Source organism: Pan paniscus, chromosome Y (genome assembly GCF_029289425.2).
Source record: "Pan paniscus chromosome Y, NHGRI_mPanPan1-v2.0_pri, whole genome shotgun sequence".
Lineage (NCBI taxonomy): Eukaryota > Metazoa > Chordata > Mammalia > Primates > Hominidae > Pan > Pan paniscus.
In genome coordinates this window covers 17,873,492-17,894,813 of record NC_073273.2, presented here as the reverse complement: position 1 = coordinate 17,894,813, position 21,322 = coordinate 17,873,492, and the positions used below count along the sequence as shown (strand labels likewise).

Sequence of the window (21,322 nt, the reverse complement as noted above, 5' to 3'; positions counted from 1 at the left end):
CAGTCCTCCCTTCTCAGCCTCTCAATTATTGGGATTCCAGGCATGAACCACTGGACTTCAAAGAGGAAATTTTAGATTTTAGAATATTGTAATATGTTATACTTAATTTTTTTTCAAGTTTGCTGTTGCAGTGGCACTTGAGAATAATTATTTCTTATGGTGAAAGTGTGATTTCTTGTATCTAGTCATCTACTTTTAAAATCTTTATTCTGTTTACTTAAACCCTAATAACTGGTAGTCAGCTCAGCTGAAAACGGATTCCATGGGTGTTTTGTGTTGAGGTTATTAAGACAAGTGTAGAGAGATATTAAAGGCAAAAGACATTTACTTTGTATATAAAACACTTATCTTTTTATTATGGCCATATATTTGAATAATTATAATAGGCATTTGATATGAGAAGGATTATGTATTGCTTAGTATATCTCAGGTGTTGTCTAGGCAAATGTATATTTCTTGAGTCATATTATCCCATTGTAGAGTATTGTGAGCTAAGTACAGTTACCTTCCCACTTTACAGATACGCTGAAAGTTATCTAGGCATTCACAGTTCATAGGAAGATTAAAACAAGCTGATAGAAATATCAGTTATACAACAGAGTAAGAACTCATTTTTTTCTTGCAAATAGTGAAACATTTGTTTGTTTTAAATAAAAGAGGTACTGGGGAGAATGAAAATGGTAATATTACACACCACTTAAGTTGCCTCCCTAGAGGCACAAATATACACTTGAGCACATGATTGGGATGTCATGTTGCCAGTATTGTTTAGATTTCTCTGCTTTGAAACATTTATGCTAAGGCTTCATCCTTGCAGATAGGGCATCATATATGGTATGGGTAGTTTTTAAAAATACCTTGAAATGCATATTTTAATAACCAATTTTCCAACTTTGTTTTAATCAGGGGTCGATGATATGTGGCACTCCTAGTAAGTAAATGAATGTTTGAAGTGCTGTGAGTTATTTTAGCAATTGCTCAGTTTACCATTTAAGTTATCAAAGATCTTTACTTGTGCAATATCATAAAAATGTGGGACATTAAAAATTAATAACAGAATTTATGTAACTAAAAGCTGCCATCTAATATGATATTTTTCAGTAAGATGACAGCAGCAATTACGCTGAAAAATAGTCATTCCCATAGTTTGAGCCATTATAGCAATTTCCACCTGGGGATTTCACAGTCAGATTCCAGTTCTGGACAACAGTGACTAACGTAACGGTTATTAATGAGAAGAGATTTTGAGACGTGTAGCCGTGTTTAGATGTCAGTGCCTTGAAGTGATGGATTTGGCATATTAGTAAGAAAGACTGCTTTGGACTGGATAATAAGAAACATATTGAATTGTCTTTCTTGTCCTCTATAGCATGAAAAGTCAGTCAGAGATACAGAAACCATGGAACATTTCACAGCATGGCCTACATTTCACTTCACTTTTATCCTTTTAACCATGCACAAAGTTTATTAAATATGCAAAGTAGGAATGCTATAGGAAGAAAGAGCAGTCGTCAGAGGTCACAATCCACAGCAAGGTGACAGTCTCTTGTGGATCGCACCCTAAGTGCTAATTAGAGTGAGAATCTACTTTCAGGTTGCCAGCATGGAACAAGGAAAATGAAGCTATCAGCAGTTAACATTATTGTATTAATTGAAATGAATGCTGACAGAGATTTTGTTGGCTTTACAACAAATTGAATATGGATAATGTAACCGCTTATCAAATTCCACACATATAAAATTGTGGATTAATTAAAAAATCACACAACCCATATATTTTGGGTATCTCATATAAATTTCTATGTACATGTGCAAACTTGCAGTGTGCAAATATGTGTCTACATCTAAACATGTACAACTGCATTGACCAACAGTTAGAAAGTTAGAAATTATTCTCCCATTTTACCATTTCCTTTCCTTGAAGTTTGTCACAAATATAATTTTTCCATCTGTTCGAAGCCTACTCTCTGGAGGCGTGTAATTTATGGATACAGTAAAGCCATAAAATAATACAGGGTTTGTATCAGACAAAACAATAACACTCGTGTTATAAAAGATCCATTGTGAGAAGAAAGTTATACTTCACATTACTACAAATACAGAAGTATGCTTTCATCAAAAGCTGAAATCAGTCAATATAATTTGTTTTTAATGTTTTACTTAAAATAATTTTAAAAGGATTACTCAAGTAGACAAACAGTATTGGTAATAAATAATGTTGAAGAATTCCCTTTAATTTGTTGATTAAACTGTAAGTAAAACACTAAAAAGTACTATGTAATGTAGTTTAATGAAGATTCTTTATGGTTTTCATAAAATAAATAGTCTCAATGGAATATTTTAAGATTGAGAAAGTTCCATATATCATTGTATTGTACTTTCACTTTATTATTTGCTTGCATGTCATAACTGATGGAAATAAAAATATTTATGTTTACACATATGCAAAAAGTGGATTTTTGTCTATGTTTTCTAGTGAGACAAAGTTACCAATAATTTCATCTGTATGGGAAAATTTTTACAAGCCCAAAGTTCTTAACTTTCTTTTCTTTTGACGTTTCATATTTCAGCCTAGGTATGAGATGGAATTGACTGTGGTCATTCTTTGATTTCACTGTGATTACTGAGTTTCTGATACAGTGTTAGGAATGTATAGACTTTAAAGCTTGCTTTCTTCTTCTTCTTCTTCGTCTCCCTTTGGACCTGTATATGTGATTTCTGCAGTAATGTGCATCGTTATCTGACATACAGTTGCTGAAAGATACAAGCATAAATATAATTCTTAGTTTCAGTGAATCTTTAGGAACAGACAAGTAAAACTGAAAGATAATTATGGTATGAATGTTAGTAAACTGTTTATCACAGAGGTACAATAAGGGTGAAAATAAATTTAAAAATACATGCCTCATCCAACACATGAGGTAGTAAAAATGAAAAATTTAATTTGACATAAAGAGCCATTTCAAAGTTATGGTTATTTCTGGTGAGAGCTAGTAGCTCAGAAACCATGAGGAAGTCCTGCAAAGCCACATGATGGATTTGCAGGTCAGGATGGGAAGCCTGGGTCTTGGGGAGGGTTCCAAGGTCCTGGTCAGGTTGAGGTCCTCCTGGGGCTCGGGGACGTCTCAGTGGGAGAGCTGGGAAGGGGAAATGCATGCTTCACCCCAGCTAGCAGGCCACCTCAGCCCACCTAGATGAAACTGTCCCTTGACTATCCTCTTTCTCCTTCTTGGACAGGCAGGTGGAGGAACTCAGCCATCCTGAGTACTGGTGGAAGGATGAAGTTTGCCTGTCATCGCAACATTTACTTCCACAATGAAGTGATCCTTAAGGAGTACTGCATTGGAATTCTTAATAAGGAGTGCCTCCCCGCATGGTAGAGGGTGTGGTATGTGGGAAGCTAGGTCTGGCATGAGCCTTCCCAACTCCTCTCGCTCCAGGATAGAGGGTGACTGGCTCCACTGTGTCCAGTGGTTCTAGGGTCATGCAGGTGAAGGCCCCAGTTTCAGGCAGGACACACCTAACTGAGTTTCTTCAGCTGGTTGGCTGATGGTGACTGCCCAGGGTATGACGGGTTGCTGAGGTGGGGTGGTGGTGGGGCATCATGGGAAGGGACCTTGTTGGTCATTGCTTGGCGTTGGAGGAATTGGCTTTGAACCAGAACCTGACCTGTCATGACCACTTTGCCCAGTTCCCCAGATCATCAGCCAGGGCCCGTGGCTCAGTCTCATGCAGCACTACCCAAGGGAGTTAGGCCCTCAGAGAGGGAACAGAGAGGAGGCTGGGGAGCAGCCCAGGGCTGGGGGATGAGAGGCCTGTGGGTCCTGGAGCTGGGACACACATAGCGAAGCCAAGGCTCAGGGAGGAGACTGTGGTAAGCAAACTCAGACCATGCATGGGCTGGGGGAGAAAGGCCCGTCAGGGAACTGTAGTACCCACATTTCAGGATTGGGGAACCCTAAGCCCCTCAAGAGGCATAAGTAACTAAGATCAGTGGGTGAGAAGCCAGGCTCAAGGGATAGCTGCCTCACCATCCCTTGCTAGCTTCCTTCTCTGCCCTGAGGCCTGCTACCACCTGAGGCTCAGTTTGGACTCAACCAGGGTGCTCTCACCCTCCACACAGGTGCCCACCTGAGGCCCGTCTAGGTCTACATCCTCCCAGAATGGCTCTCCCAGGCCTGTCAAGTTCCATTTCCATGACTCCAGCCTCCCCAGATGTGCTTTCTCCCTTCTGCCATCCTCATTCTCCCAGCCCCTGCCCACCCCTAGAAAAGACAGGCCACCACACAGGGAATCTGGAGGACCGCACGGGGCTCACAGGGCCGAAAATGTGAAGAGATGGCAAAATGGAAGGGGACCTTCTGTGTGTGTCCAGGAAGGCAATCTGGCTGGATATTAAGGCCCACCTCACTATTGGTGATGACACCCAGCGTTTCTTGGCCCTGAGCATGTGCACACAAACACACACATTGTCCATGGCATTGACGTCAATACTACCTAACTGATCCTCAGATTCTATACAACCCCTATAAAAATATCAGTGACCCATTCTTCATAGAAAAACAATCTGAGAATCCTAAATTTGCTATGAAATGGCAGAAGATCCTGAAGACTCAGAGCAATCCAGTACAAAGTTCAAAGCTGGAGGCATCATAGTACCTAACTTCACAATATACTACAAAGTTTTATGTATCGAAATAGAACAGCACTGGCAGAAAAGCAGAGACATGAGCTAATGAAAAGCAACAGGGGACCAGGACTAAGTCACTGCATTTACAGCACATGACCTTTTCCCAAAAAAGCAAGAACGCCCAATGCAAAATTAAGTATCTTCTATAAACTAGGTTGGGGAAAACCTGAATATCCACATAAAGGATTTTACAAGTAGATTATTTCTCACCAAACTCCATTGTCAGACCTGCGATGATAAAAGTACCAGAAGAAATCACAAGGAGGAAGTTGCATGACATCCATGTGGGCAATGAGGGTCTCAAAGTGACTGCAAGAGCACAGTAAACACCATCAAAAATAGAGAATGGAGTTATATCAAACTAAAGTGCTTCGGCACACCAAAGGAAACTAAACAGAGGGAAGGAACATCCTACAGGATGGGAGAAATTATTGGATTACCATACGTCCGTTAGTGGGTGAATATTTACAATACATAAGGAACTCCAACAACTCAATAGCATGAAAACAAATGGGCTAAGGAGGTGAATACTCGTTTGTGAAACTAAGACAAACAATTTCGCAAAAGACACACTAAAAAGCACTCATCATCCCTAATCCATCAGAAAAATCAAACCACAATGAGATTTCATCTCACTTCAGTCAGAATGCTTATTATCCAAAAGACAAAAACAAAAACAAAAAACAAACAAACAAAAAAACAAAACTCATTTCTGCTAAGGATGCAGAGAAAAGGAAATCATTGCACACTTTTAATGAGAATGTAAATTAGTGCAGGCATTACAAGAAGTTTTATGGATTTTATTAAGTATAGAATCGCTGGGCGTGGTGGCTCACGCCTGTAATCCCAGCACTTTGGGAGGCCGAGGGGGGTGGATCACGAGGTCAGGAGGTAGAGACCATCCTGGCTAACACGGTGAAACCCCGTCTCTACTAAAAATACAAAAAATTAGCCGGGCGTGGTGACGGGCGCCTGTAGTCCCAGTTGCTCGGGAGGCTGAGGCAGGAGAAAGGCATGAACCTGGGAGGCGGAGCTTGCAGTGCGCCAAGATCGCGCCACTGCACTCTAGCCGGGGCGACAGAGCGAGACTCCATCTCAAGAATAAAAATGAAAAAAGAGTCTCCAGAAATCTACAAGTAGAACCACCCACCATATGATCCAGCAAATCAGAATACCGGGGCACACGCAGAGGTACACAAATCAGTATGCTGAAGCGGTGCGTGCACCCATGCAATTATTGCTGCACTCTTCACAGTTTCGCTATGGCCAAGATACGGAAGCAACTTGAGTGTCCCTCAATTGATGAGTGGATAAAAAAATAGGGCACATAAACACAATGGAAAAATGCGCTGCATTGTCAAAGAAGGAAATCCTGCCAGTTGTGACAATGTGTGTGAATCTGGTGAATGTGTGCATGCCATTTTGTTAAATGACATAAGCCAGTTATCAGAAAGGCAAATAGCCCACTACCTCGTTCCTATATGAAATCTAAAAGCAGATCTCACAGAAGTAGCGACTCCAATGGTTGGGGTGGTGTTTAGTGAAGAGGGTATACTGAGGAGATGTTGGATCAAGAACACATATTTCTAGTTAGAAAGGAGGAATTGGTTAAAAACCTTTTCTGCAGCATGCTGACTTTAACTAGGGATAACACATTCTTTCTCTAATAAATGTAAGATGGGGCATATCACGTTTTATCACCTCAAAACGACAAGTGTGTGAGGTCATGCATGTGTTGATTACTTTCCACTATTTAAACTAGGAACATTTAATTTCATTATGCTATGCACTTGAGAAACTCCGCTGGTACACTTTTGATTTAGGTTAAAAAAGAAAGTTTTCATTACCGTTATCCCCCTTCAGTCACAGAATGCTTCAAGTAGAATGTTCCAGATGTCTTAAACTTTAGTATCAACCACATGTAATTACATCCTTTCACCTGTACTATTCCTCTAAAAAAATAAACGTTTTATGGTGATGCAGATAATTTTGTAGTCCTTCTAAAGACTTCTGAAACATTTTAAGCTTGTAAATTTTTAAAGAGAAAGAGCCTAATTAGAAAACTTGTGCAGCTTGCAAGGGAGATGTAATATATGCCTAATTTTGTTTCCATTTGTGTTCAAAGAAACAAAGAAAAATGTTCAACAAACAACACAATTTACTCTCGTATTGTATTTGCTTTTAAGCATGTATAGCTGAGCAATAACATCAGGCATTTTGCATTACATGTAACAATGTATTCTGAAAATTTTAATATAGATATTACATCTAAACAGATAGTTTTCAAATAGCATTAACAAGTACGAAATTACTTGAAAACCATTCCTTTTCCTTTGAATTCCTCAAAAACTTCATGGAGGAAGTTATTATCTACTTCTCTCCACAAAACCAACATGTTTCTTTCAGTAATATACAGGTAACAATGCAGAAATAACATTTCAATTTTCAATTTGCAAACAAGGTTTGGTATGCAATAACCATTATTTTGGATACTTGCTTTAATATCTGCTTCAGTCTCCTTTTTCAGGTTGACTTTCCCCACTATCTCCTATAGATGCCACTTAACTTGACCTACGATATGCTACATGAGGAGCAGGGTGCACCCTATCCAGAGAAGGTGTATTCCTTCAGTCTTTTCTGCCAAAGTGCTCATGACCACACGAATAAAAATCACTGCAACTGCTTGAGTAACTCTCCCGACTTCTGCCATATCTATCTCGAGTATTGTTATAATCGTGATAGCTGCTTCCACCATAAGACATCCCAGGTCCTTGTGCAGGTGGTGCACCATGAGAGGTCCCAGCAGAGTTGATAAAATAATATGTTGGGCTACATTTAAACATTTTTACTGCTATCACTAAAGCATGAACTAATTAAAGTACTATTTGGAAATATCTGCTTTCCTCTGCCTTTGTTGACAGGATAATAATTAAGCCTGAAATAGTAGAAGGTTTTATTTAAAATAAGTGTAAGAGTAGTATTTTGAAGCTTGACAAGTTTAATTCTAAGGTAAATGTTGAGTCACATTTTCTGAACATGAACTGAAGTTCTCACTTTCATATCGTTCCCTATATTTTATACTGTTAAGAATACTCATTATTGAAGCACGTTATATTTGTTCTTTATAATTTTCCTTAGAATTTCGTGTAAATAATGATCTGATCTATTAAATGTAATTCTATAATTTACAAATCCATCCTGGACCATTACCATATCTCTGAAATGCATCTCTGTAAGAACTTCCACTTACTCATTGAGAAAGATCTCTACCACAGGCCTCAGAGTAGCCACCACGATCACTAAATTGAAAAAAAAAATAATAAAAAAGTGTTCTTAATGGCAGAAAGAACAATTTAAGAAATCAATTTAATAAATCCAGATAACATTATAGTACTTATATCCTGTAGAGGAATGTTCATCCTGACTAGAATGACCATAATCACAGTATGCATAGCCTCTAGGTGGTGGAGCATAATCCCTAGCTTCTCAGGAACTTGGATGATGTCTGTGTGCATGAGTTTAAGCAACAAATTTTAAATTTTTAAATTCTAGTATCCAAAAATATATCTAAATAACAACTTAAACACAATTAAATTGCCAAACATCTAAATAGCTATTTCTCCAATAAAATAGGCAAATGCCCAGAAAGCACATGGAACAGATACTCATAATCAGTGATTCAGAAAATGTATTTCGAATCCACAACGAGTTACCATACTACACACACACACACACACACACACACACACACACACACACACACACACACACTGGAATGGCAGTAAAAGCAGGAAATACCAAGTGTTTGAGGGGATGTAGATAAACTGGAACCCTGATACAATACTTGTTGGAATGGAAAATGATGCAACTTCTATGGAGAAATGTGGTGGTTCCTCAAGAAAACAAACATAATTATCATAGAACCAAGCAATTCCACTTATATACATACCCAGAATCGAATAAGTGTACTCAAACAAATATTGGTGCATAGAAACACTGTGGTGGAAACACCCCAAATAAAATAATGGGTTAACAGTTTGTGGAAGGAGTGAAGTGCTGCAATGTAAATGAACCTTCGAAACATCATGCAAAGGGAAAAGAGACAGATGCAAAAAGTCATGTAGTGTTTGAGCCCATTAACATTAAGTACCCACAACAGATAAATTCAGAGGTGGAACACTGACTGGTGTTTGCTAGCAGCTGAGGGAAGGGAGAAAATGGAAGGAACTGCTTAACTGGTAGTTGGAGTTTTAGCTTGGAATCATGAAAATGTTTCGGAACTCGATGGAGGTAGTTGTTGCATGACACAGAATGTATTAAACACCACTTAACTCTTTACCTTATAATGTGTACTTTTGTTATGTGAATTTCATCAGCACAACAAAAAAAATCAACTATTTAATTTCATTTTTCCTTTAACTCTCCTTAATTGCATAACCATCATCTCTTGGTGACATATGGTCATTTATCCAGGAAGCGATTGTCACTCTGCATGGAGGACCTCCATAATTCTCTCTTCCACGTGATATGGGATATTTAACACTCATGTGATGGAACATTATGTAAAGAACACCAGATCTGAAACACTATTTTCTCTTCTCTCAAACAACTTTTTAAAATTATTGCTTCTATGACTCCATTCTTTGTTTCCTAAATTACTAGCCAATCATGACACTGTGAATATTTCTTATGGCTTTGGATAATCCCATGGCTCCCGCAAGGCCAGTTCTTCTAATGAAGCTGAAGGCTAACACTAATTCTCAGGTAAAGTTCATTTGCAATGTTAATAACAACTTAGTTATTATTTTCCTCTTCATATGAATGACTGATGACTACTAATGACAGAGGGAAAACATGTAAAACCATCAAACTTTTCACTGATTTTAAAGTTTACATAAATTGTCCTTTCTCAGCTGAAGAAGGTAAATTTTCCCATGTTGTTAAATTCATCTCACACACACAAATACTGCTACCTTTGAATGACTACATGCTAAATTTTTACATAAAAGTTCTCCTTTATCTCTAAGTGGCTGGCTCTATATTGACTCTAAGTGGCTCTATCTCTAAGTGGCTGTCTAATGTTGACAAATTAAAATGTATTAGTGAAGATTTTCTAATGATGGCCAACATTTACTTTTATTTCAATAACCAGTAACGTTAAAGGGGTCATTACAACATTGTTGCTATTTCAAAATAGAGAAGGTTCTTCTTTAATATCCTCTTCACTAGCTATTCCTTAAATGTCAGTCTTTCACGTATGATATGTTCACGAGCGAATTTTCCAATGAAATATGTTGGCTTTTGTGTCCTGAAGTCAATAAATACCTAGCTTCACTGACAGTCTACATATGAAATGTAAAATTGAAAATGTCGGTTTTCAATTTCCTCCATATTAGGATGGAGGACTAAGTAAGAATTTTAATTTGTTCTGCTTAAACTTCTTTGCTAAGAACTTTTATTTATTGTCTTGCTTTCTTCTGTTTAGTCTGCGATCTTAAAATTATCCTTCTGAAAAATACTGCTTCTATTAAATCCTACTGCTCACCTCGTGTTGCTTAGTTCTGAGTACTCTCCTCAAATAATTTCAAATTTTACACTAAGGATCTTCTGTTAATGTTTAAACCTCCCGGTACAATCTTAATTATTGATTTACATCCCCTTATATTTCACAACACCGTCCTTCTGCGATGCTCACTTAAGAATATTGAACTCCTTCATGTCTACCTTTCAAGCCTTGAATTTATTTTTAAATTATATTTAAGCCCAGTGACTCCTTTTCTGCTAAATGCTCTTGTAGTTCTTTTGAATCTTCATATAAGCAGGAAGAATGCCTTGCACATAAGCTTATTGAGGTCTCAGAAGCTGGATGGCCCAGCTCAGTGGCTGACGCTGTGAGCCAGTGTAGAAGGCTGAGGCAGCTGGACTGCTCAAGCCCCAGGCTTTAATGTCAGTTTTGAAAATGTAGTGAGATCCTCTCTCCACAAAAAAATAGGAAAAATGTTTAGCTAGGTGTAGTGGTGCATGCCGGTAGTTGCAGCATCTCAGGAGGCTGAAACAGGAGAATTGCTTGAGCCCAGGAATTTGAGGCTGTAGTGAGCCATCATCTCACCAACGCACTCTGACCTGGTAAGAACAAGACTCCAACCCAACAAAGAAGCTGAACAAGCAATTTTCAGATTGGAACATCAGGGGACCATTACCATGGCACCTAGGAAATGGAAGAATTCATTAGATGAAGAAGCCTACCATCAAAGAATACTGCTAGGAGCTTTTAGAAAAATAAAGGGGAATCCTCTAGCAAACACAGGATTAAAAGAAACGTTGGCCTCACTCTAATCAATTCCTTGATCTGCAATGAGAAGCTGGAGTATTTCTTCACCATAAACCTGAAACGTACCTAGTGAGAGAGAAACTATACTCAAAGTGATCGATCACCAATTAAGCCAATGTGTATGTCACTTCTATTTTGTTTGATAAACTTAAAGTTAAGCATCCAGGTAAAATGGCTCATTTTTAGTCCTACAAAAACTATGGTCTTTCTATCAGGTAGCATTTACCTTGGCCTCCCATCCAACTATTGCTTCTTGCCACAGCAGAAGGAGCAGATTTTTAGGAGGAGGCCCTCCACTTCTTGAAGAGGGACCACTTTTAACTGGAGTGAGTCCCCTAGAATAACTCATGTTGAGATCAAGAGTGTATCCACCATCATCTGCATTTCAAAGAAACTCTTTTTTTTCTTTTTCTTTTTTTTGAGGTGGGGTCTTGCTCTTTCACCCAGGCTGGGGTGCAGTGGCACGATCTTGGCTCACTGCAAGCTCAGCCTCCCGGTTCATGCCATTCTCCTGCCTCTGCCTCCTGAGTGGCTGGGACTACAGGTGCCCGCCACCACACCTGGCTATTTTTGTGCGTGTGTGTGTTTTTAGTAGAGACAGGGTTTCACTGTGTTAGCCAGGATGGTCTCGATCTCCTGACCTCGTGATCTGCCCTCCTCGGCCTCCCAAAGTGCTGGGATTACAGGCGTGAGCCACTGCGCCCGGCCTCAAACAAACTCCTTAGTTAACTAACATCACTGTTTCTTAAATGGCTAAGTTTTAGTTTTTTATAAAGATTTTCTACATATTATAATCTTACAAATTCACATTTGTCTAAACTAATAAAATTAACATTTTTATATGAAATTAGTACAATTCAAGCAAGAAAACTCCATTTAGAAAATCTAGAAAGAAACTCAAGAATCATAATATTTTCTATGAGAGAGATGTGGGAAAAGTAGGGAGTGAACAAGGAGCAGATATTGATCAGTAAAATATCTAAGTATACTATACATAAAAATATTAAAAGAAAAATGATAAATGACTTTATATCATTCTGTTATGAAGAAAAATTTTCAAAGCATATGATAAAGATAAACTAAATTCTATTCAAAGAAACTCAAATATTTACAATATCAAAAAGTGACACGTCAGGAAAATACCTTACCTCTAAAATTTGTTAACAGAATATAGAATTCTTACAATTCCCTTATAAAACACTAATTTTCAGATTAGACTGTTAAATTTTAATAATCTTTAAGAATTGCATATTACATAATATAAAAATATTTTTCATATATCTACAAAAAATATAGACATATGCCAATTGCCAGGTGGCGTTACAGGTTAGAATACACACATTCTCTTACATGACAGAATATTATTGAACCTCACCCTCAAGATCAATGGAGACAAAATAATCATGAAACTATGCATCTTAAAATGGAGCAAACACTGCAATTTCAGCTTCAAAAGAACATCTCCAGTTAATTACACATCTGGTTATTAAAACCCAAAAATAAATGATAGATTTTTGAAGGTTGGTTAATAGACAATACAAGTTAACTGATATATTTATTTATTTATTTATTTATTTGTTATTGAGATGGACTCTTGCCCTATTACCCCAGGCTACAGTGCAATCATGTGATCTCACCTCACTGCAGCTTCCACCTCCCAGATTCCAGTGATTCTCCTGCCTCAGCCAAGTAGCTGGGATTACAGGTGCAAGCTACCATGCCAGGCTAATTTTTTATACCTTTAGGAGAGACAGGGTTTCACCATGTTTGTCTGGAACTCCTGACCTTGTGGTCCCCCCATCCCATACTTCCCAAGTTCTGAGATGACAGGCATGAGCCATCTCACCCAGCCCATCCAATCATTTTGTTTTGTTTTGTTTTGTTTACAAATATATGGTTAGTTTTTCTTTTTTACGTAAAAATCGACCCCTCATTTCTATGGTGTAAATCACTCATAAATATCATTTTCAGTGACTCATCCTTCAGCAAAGAAAGATACATATATATCTGTGAAGCCGTGGTTATTAGACCTTTCCAGAGTCACTGACTGTTTTCAGAAATTAAAGTTCTACGTTTCTTAAATTGAAAATGCTTTATGGCAGACCAATGTACAAACTCTCTATCAAAATTACAACGCAATAGATTTGCATAGATGTTAGCACATGTATACACAAAAAAACAAATATTGCAAAATCAATCTTAAATACTGAGTTACTTTTTTCCTGTTGGAAAATTTTAAATATTCCATCCTATTTTGATGTTACAACTGATATGAAGTTCTGGGCCCCAAAGTTGAAAACTCTAAAGTATAATGAATATAAATGAGTTCTGCAGAAAACTTGTTGAGTGCAGGCAATCAGCATTCATAAACACAACTCAGTTTCAAATTTTTGTTATTTCAGTGCAAAGTTATTACAACTTTAAAATGAATTTTAGATATTAGTTCAATCATTCTGATAATACACCTTTAGTACTTAGAAATAATTGTATCTGTAAGTTAATTTTCTGTTCATAAAGGAAATAGATAAAATTGAGAAAATTTGATATCGTCAAACTTACTTTCTTTCAGTCCTGTGGTTCCATTTTTATATTTTAAAACATTACCGAAGTGTCCTTCCTATGAGAGAAGCCACCCTCTTGTTCCTCCACTACTTCGTCTTCCAGATCTCAGACTTCCTGCAGGTATCCTGTTTTTTGAAGAAGGTGGTGGTCTCCGCCTACCACAACTTTGAAAAGGTGGTTTCCTGGCTTGTTCTAGTTTTATTGCTTTTCCGTGCAAAGACTAAAAGTATTAAGGGTACTATCAATAACACTGGCACATTTAACCTAAGCACATTTTACAAACATTTTTTACATCAACTATAGTTCATAGTTAATTAGGTGATGCAAAGATGTTGGAAAAAGTGTTTTTGGAGTCACATGCCTTTAAAATGCCTTACTTGAGCAAAGGCTAAACCCTTGGGGAAGTAATCTAGGCAGACATTTGGAGGAAGAGAATTCCAGGCAGACAAAATAACCATTGAAATAATTCGGAGACTAGAATTAAGCAAGTAGTCATACTCCCAACATGTGGCAAGATGAACAAAGGAAAACACTTAAGTGAGATCAAAGACAAATCCTTTTGTTTATTCTGAGTATAATTCTGACTACTTGGAGAACAAACTGTAAGCTGCAAGTGAGTATCAGATTCAAGCAGAGAAACTAAACAAATGATGATGCTTCAACAAATGTAATGGCAGAGGAGGTGATACATGCAGTCGTTTCATGTGACTGTATAAGTTGTGCTTTGCGTAAAGTTACTTGGCTGAGGGCATAAGTAATATGCAGATAATGATGTTGAGTATGTAGGTGATTTTTTATTGTTTTGAACTTTCTTCTAAATTCCCTCTGGTATTTGATTTCACTTTTTAAACCAGTGTTACAATTATTTATACCTAAATGTTACATGGAACTCATGTAGTATGTACCATGTAAAATTTATTACTGTCAATCAAGTAATATGAAATTTACATGTGATAGAAATGTATAATTTATACTTTTAAGTTAATATCTTATAATTTAATATATATAAACCATATAAGCTATATAACTAACTTATAAATCTAAGTATTCCTAAACATACATAATATATGTATCTGTATATGTCATAACTAACATATATGTATTGCATATAGATGAAATGTATGCATTATATATTTTAATACAGATATACTATATGTCTATATGTATTTCCTTTTTTATATACTTTAAGTTCAGGGGTACATGTGCAGATGTGCAGTTTTGTTACATAGGTATACACGTGCCATGGTGGTTTGCTGCACCCATCAACCCATCATATACATTAGGTATTTCTCCTAATGCTATCCCTCCCCTAGCCCTCCAGCCCACTAAAGGCCCAGTGTGTGATGTTGCCTTTCCTGTGTCCATGTGTTCTCATTTTTTAACTCCAGCTTATAAGAGAGAACATGCAGTGTTTGGCTTTCTGTTCTTGTGTTAGTTTGCTGAGAATGATGCTTTCCAGCTTTACCCATGTCCCTGCAAAGGATATGAACTCATACTTTTTTATGGCTGCTTACTATTCCATTGTGTATATGTGCCACATTTTCTTTATCCACGCTATCACTGATGGACATTTGGGTTGGTTCCAAGTCTTTGCTATTGTGAACAATGCCTCAATAAACATAAGTGTGAATGTGTCTTTATAGTAGAATGATTGACAATCCTTTGGATATACAACCCATAATGGGAATGCTGGGTCAGATGGTATTTCTAGTTTTAGATCCTTGAGGAATAACCTGTCTGTACTCCACAATGGTCGAACTAATTTACACTCCCATCAACAGTGTAAAAGCATTCTTTTTCTCCACATCCTCTCCAGCATGTGTTGTTTCCTGACTTTTTAATGATCACCATTCTAACTGGCCTGAGATGGTATCTCATTATGGTTTTGATTTGCATTTCTCTAATGACCATTGATGATGAGCTTTTTTTCATATTTTTGTCAGCTGCATAAATGTCTTCTTTTGAGAAGTGTCTGTTCATACCCTTCACCCACTTTATGATGGGTTGGTTTTTTTTATTGTAAATTTGCTTAAGTTCTTTGTAGATTGTGGATATTGGTCCTTTGTCAGATGGATAGAGTGCAAAAATTTTCTCCTATTCTATAGGTTGCCTGTTCACTCTAATGATAATTTCCTTTGCTGTCAGAAGCTCTTTAGTTTACTTAGATTCCATTTGTCAATTTTGCTTTTGTTGCCATTGCTTTTGGTGCTTTAGACATGAGGTGTTTGCTCATGCCTATGTCCTAAATGGTATTGCCTAGGTTTATCTTCTAGGCCTTTTTTGGTTTTAGGTCTTACATTTAAGTCTTTAATCCATCTTGAGCTTATTTTTGTATAAGGTGTAAGGAAAGGGTGTAGTTTCAGTTTTGTGCATATGGCTAGCCAGTTTTCCCAACAACATTTATTAAACAGGGAATCCTTTGCCCATTGCTTGTTTTTGTCAGGTTTTTCAAGGATCATATGGTTGTACCAGTGTGGTGTTACTTCTGAGGCTTCTGTTCTGTCTCACTGGTCTATATCTCTGTTTTGATACCAGTACCATGCTATTTTGGTTACCGTAGCCTTGTATTATAATTTGAATTCAGGTAGCTTGATGCCTCCAGCATTGTTCTTTTTGCTTAGGATTGTCTTGGCTATGCGGGCTCTTTTTGGCTCCATATGAAGTTTAAAATACTTTTGAACAATTCTGTGAAGAAATTCAATGGTAGCTTGATGGGAATAGCATTGAATCTATAAATTACTTTGGGCAGTATGGCCATTTTCATGATATTGATTCTTCCTATAATGAGCATGAAATGTTTTTCCATTTATTTGTGTCCTCTCTTATTTCCTTGAGCAGTGGTTTGTAGTTCTCCTTGAAGAGGTCCTTCACATCTCTTGTAAGTTGTATCCCTAGGTATTTTATTCTCCTTGTAGCAACAGTGTGAATTCACACATGATTTGACTCTCTGTCTGCTGCTGATGTATAGGAATGCTTGTGATTTTTGCACATTGATTTTGTATCTTGAGACTTTGCTGAAGTTGCTTATCAGCTTAAGGAAATTTTGAGCTCAGACAGTGGGGTTTTCTAAATATACAATCTTGTAGTCTGCAAAAACAGACTACAAGACTTCCTCTTTTCCTATTTGAATACCCTTTATTTCTTTGTCTTTCCTAATTGCCCTGGTCAGAACTTCCGATACTGTGGTGAATAGGAGGGGTGAGAGAGGGGGCATTTTTGTCTTCTGCAGGTTTTCAAAGGGAAAGCTTCCAGGTTCTGCCATTCAGTATGATATTGGCTGTAGGTCTGTCATAAGTAGCTTTTATTATTTTGAAATATGTTCCATCAATACATAGTTTATTAAGAGTTTTTACCATGAAGGGGTGTTGAATTTTGTGGAAGGGCTTTTCTGGATATATTGAGATAATCATGTGGTTTTTTCATTGGTTCTGTTTATGTGACGGATTATGTTTATTGATTTGCTTATGTTGAATCAGCCTGCATCCCAGGTATGAACCCAACTTGATCATGGTGAATACACTTTTTGATGTGCTGCTGGATTCTATTAGCCTTTATTTCATTGAGGATTTTTGCATCAATATTCATCAGGGAAATTGGCCTGAAATTTTCTTTTTTTGCTGTTTCTCTGCCAGATTTGGTTATCAGAATGATGCTGGCCTCATAAAAGGAGTTACGGAGGATTTCCTCTTTTTCTATAGTTTGGCATGTTTTCAGAATGAATGGTATCAGTTCCTCTTTGTACCTCTGGTAGAATTCATCCGTGAATCTGTCTAGTCCTGGACTTTTTTTTCTTTTTCATTGGTAGGCTATTAATTACTGCCTCAATTTCAGAACTTGTTATTGGTCTATTCAGGGATATGACTTCTTCCTGGTTTAGACTTGGGAGAGTGTGTGCATCCAGGAATTTATCCATTTCATCTAGATTTTCTAGTTTCTTTGCATGGAGGTATTTATAGTATTCTCTGATGGTAATTTGCATTTCTGTGGAATCAGTGGTGATCTCCCCTTTATCACTTTTTATTGTGTCTTTTTGATTCTTCTGATTTTTCTCTCTTTTCTTCTTTATTAGTCTGGCTAGTGGTCTATGTATTTGTTGATCTTTTCAAAAAACCAGCTCCTGGATTCATTGATGTTTTGAAGGGTTTTTCATGTCTCTATCTCCTTCAGTTCTGCTCTGATTTTAGTTATTTCTTATCTTCTGCTAGCTTTTTAATTCGCTTGCTCTTGTTTGTGTTCTCTTGTTCTTTTAATTTTGATGTTAGTGTGCTGATTTTAGTTATCTCCTACTTTCTGTTGTGGACATTAAGTGCTGTAAATTTCCCTTGAAACACTGCTTTAAATGTTTCCCAGAGAGTCTGGTAACTTGTCTTTTTTCACATTGGTTTCAAAGAACATATTTATTTCTGCCTTCACTTCATTATTTACCCAGTAGTCATTCAGGAGCAAGTTGTTCAGTTTCCATGTAATTGTGCAGTTTTGAGTGAGTTTTTAAATATTGAGTTCTAATTTGATTGCACTGTGGCCTGAGAAACTGTTTTTTTTTTTTTTTTTTTTTTTTAATGATTTCTATTCTTTTGCATTTGCTGAGGAGTGTTTTACTTCAAATTATGTAGTCAATTTTAGAATAAGTGCTTTTCCTCTGAGGGTAATTGCGGCTATAGGGAGAACAAAATGTTAGCTACAAGTGGGCATCAGAATCAAGCAGAGAGGCCAAACAAATGATGATGGCTTCAACAAACATAATGGCAGAGGAGGTGATACAAACACTCATTTCATATGACTGTATAAATTGTGCTTTGCCTAAAATTACACGACAAAGAACATAAGTAATATTCAGATAATCATGTTGCGTATGTAGGTGATTTTTTATTGTTGAGAACTTTCCACTAATTTGCTTCTGGTATTTTATTTTACTCTTTTAAACATAGTTAGAATTATTTGTGCCTAAGTGTTATGTGGAACTCTTGAAGTATGTACCATGTAATATTTAATACTGTCCATCAAGTAATATGAAATTTACATGTAATAGAAAAGTATAGGCCGGGCGCGGTGGCTCACGCCTGTAATCCCAGCACTTTGGGAGGCCGAGGCGGGCGGATCACGAGGTCAGGAGATCGAGACCATCCTGGCTAACACGGTGAAACCCCGTCTCTACTAAAAATACAAAAAATTAGCCGGGCGCGGTAGCGGGCGCCTGTAGTCCCAGCTACTCGGGAGGCTGAGGCAGGAGAATGGCGTGAACCCAGGAGGCGGAGCTTGCAGTGAGCCGAGATCGCGCCACTGCACTCCAGCCTGGGCGACAGAGCGAGACTCCGTCTCAAAAAAAAAAAAAAAAAAAAAAAAAAAGAAAAGTATAATTTACACTTATAATTTAATATATGTATAAACCATATAAGCTATATAACTAATTTATAAATATAAGTATCCCTAAACATACACAATATATGTGTCTGTGTAATTTATAATTAACATATATGTATTGCATATATATGTAATTTATACATTATATATTTTAATACATGTATACTATATGTCTATATGTATTTCTAATATATATGGTTATCTTTGTTTCCACCCATTCAGGTACAGCAAAATAGTCCTGTTCTTTCCCTCTTTGGCTGTCACTGGGAACTGGTAGGCCTGGTCAGTGATACCTCAGAAGCCTGTTTATGACCCTGTTCTTGTCATCAGGACAGGTTATACATATCTTGGATTAGATGGCCTATCAAGACATCCCAGAAACCACTGGGTCGTATTTGTTCCCTACCCTGCAATTTTCCTCCTGGAGTAGAAAATAGTCCACAAAACACACTTAGCTGTAACATAGGCTCTGACACTTTGGTCTTCCATGGATTCTCAGTACAAACATGGAGAAGATTAAGCACTTCCCCAGTGAACAGAAAGCACCAGCATACTTATTCAATGTTTTTGGTTCAAATAATAGAGACTTTTTTCATGCCAAAAGACTATTACACTTTCAAAGTGGTCACCTCTCCTCAGCTAGCAAATTCCCAATGGTATGATCCTGGATTTCTCCTGTTGCCAAACCGTGGGATCATCCTGATACAGCTGAATGCTGGAGTACCCCAGAAACTGACACTTCTCAATATTTCTTTTTTTCTGGACCCCAGAACTCCCAAACAGCTATTATACCTATACCCTGGAATCTTCCTCAGAAAAAGACAACAAATTATAAATATCAAGCTGTGACTGATTCAGCAAGATCCTGGATTAATACATTAGCTAGTAAAATTAGGCTTCATACTCTACCATTAGTTAGTAGTGGTGGATCCTGGTTTCTCTTTTCAAGGGGCCTAGGTGGATCTCAAGTTCCTTCTGAGATTGATACTGGTCAGTCTCAAGTTCAATCTGTTAATGTTCTGTCTCATGGACAAATTGTAGCTAGACCTTGGCTAGAAATTACTCCTGAAGTTGCAACTTGGAAACAATTTGTGTCTTATAAAACAGGAACAGATTCAATCCAGTGAAGAGAGTATTAGACACCAAACATATCATGTAGCTCATAGAGTTAAGCCTGGTGCTAAACCATCAACTTACAACTAGATTCCACCAGTACCTTTCATAGTTACTAAAATTGAACTATGGGCTCATTCATCCCTCAGTGAAGATGGATTTCCATATCCTACAGTAACCCATATTTTTGAACCATGGTGTCAGCTACTCTTGAATGTATTTGGATCCCAAGAAACTATAGAAAAGACAGATGGATACTGGACTCTTGCGGAACCTAAGTCAACTTGGTTCTGGATTTCTTCTATACTGCATACTCCATATTCATGTGCTAAGTCAAAAGGTGACACTATTAGGTCTTGGATGCAAAATAAAACCAGTATGATCAGGCCCTCAAATCAAATGGATAGATTTAGTAACTTGAATAAACATTAGGCTATTATACTCAAACCCCTGATGCAGACATGCATCCTATTATGAACATAATTGAGCCCTTACTTCACTCTAAAGTTGACATGATCAGACCCTGGAGTCAGCCTGAAACAGCCATAGTCCAAATGTGGGCCTAGGCAGAAACTCAGTCAGGAAGACTCTTGACTTGCCTGAAAGCTGGTGCAATTAATCCATGGTTACAAACTGAAATTGAAAGAATGAGACCCTGGATTCAGCATAAATTTAAAATATTGAGACCCAGAACCCAGACTGAAGAATGGAAAAAAGAACATTGGACCCAATCAGAAAGAGATCCAGTTAGGTACTGGGCCCAAACTGGAATGGAAACAGTGGTACCTGGGCCCCAACCTGAAGATGATAAATGCAGACCCTAGAATCACACTGAAGCTGATATCGAACTTTTGTTTCAGTCTCAAGCAGAGACAGTCACACAGTGGAGAGAACCAGTAACTCTGACAGATCATCATTAGATACAGTCTGAAACTGCAACAGTGAGGTTTTGGAACCGATCTGTGACTGATAAGTTAAGAGACTGGATACATCATGAGATTATGCATTTAGACTCTGGGGTGAGGTTGAAAGTGATAAAGTTAGATCCTGGACCCAAGTTGAAGATGACACTTTGAGACACTCGATTCAGAAAGACTTTGATGTAATCAATTCCTGGGTACAAAATGAAGCTACTATATTAACACCATGCATTCAGGGAAAGTCTTGAGAATTAAATCCCTGACATAATCTGAAACTTCCACAGTGCCACTGTGGACCCAGACTGAAACTCCAACAGTAAACTCTTGGACAAATATGTTATCAGA

At 37.5% G+C, this 21,322-nt stretch overlaps 1 long non-coding RNA gene across 1 annotated transcript in view; it reads right to left on the bottom strand.

The window, feature by feature from the left end:
• Positions 1-366: 366 nt before the first annotated feature.
• The window catches only part of LOC134729870 (uncharacterized), a 32,561-nt gene continuing 11,605 nt past the window's right edge, over positions 367-21,322 (bottom strand). The window contains exon 3 of the long non-coding RNA XR_010111372.1: positions 367-2,754. This is a non-coding gene — a long non-coding RNA (uncharacterized LOC134729870). The remainder of the gene's footprint in view (positions 2,755-21,322) is intronic.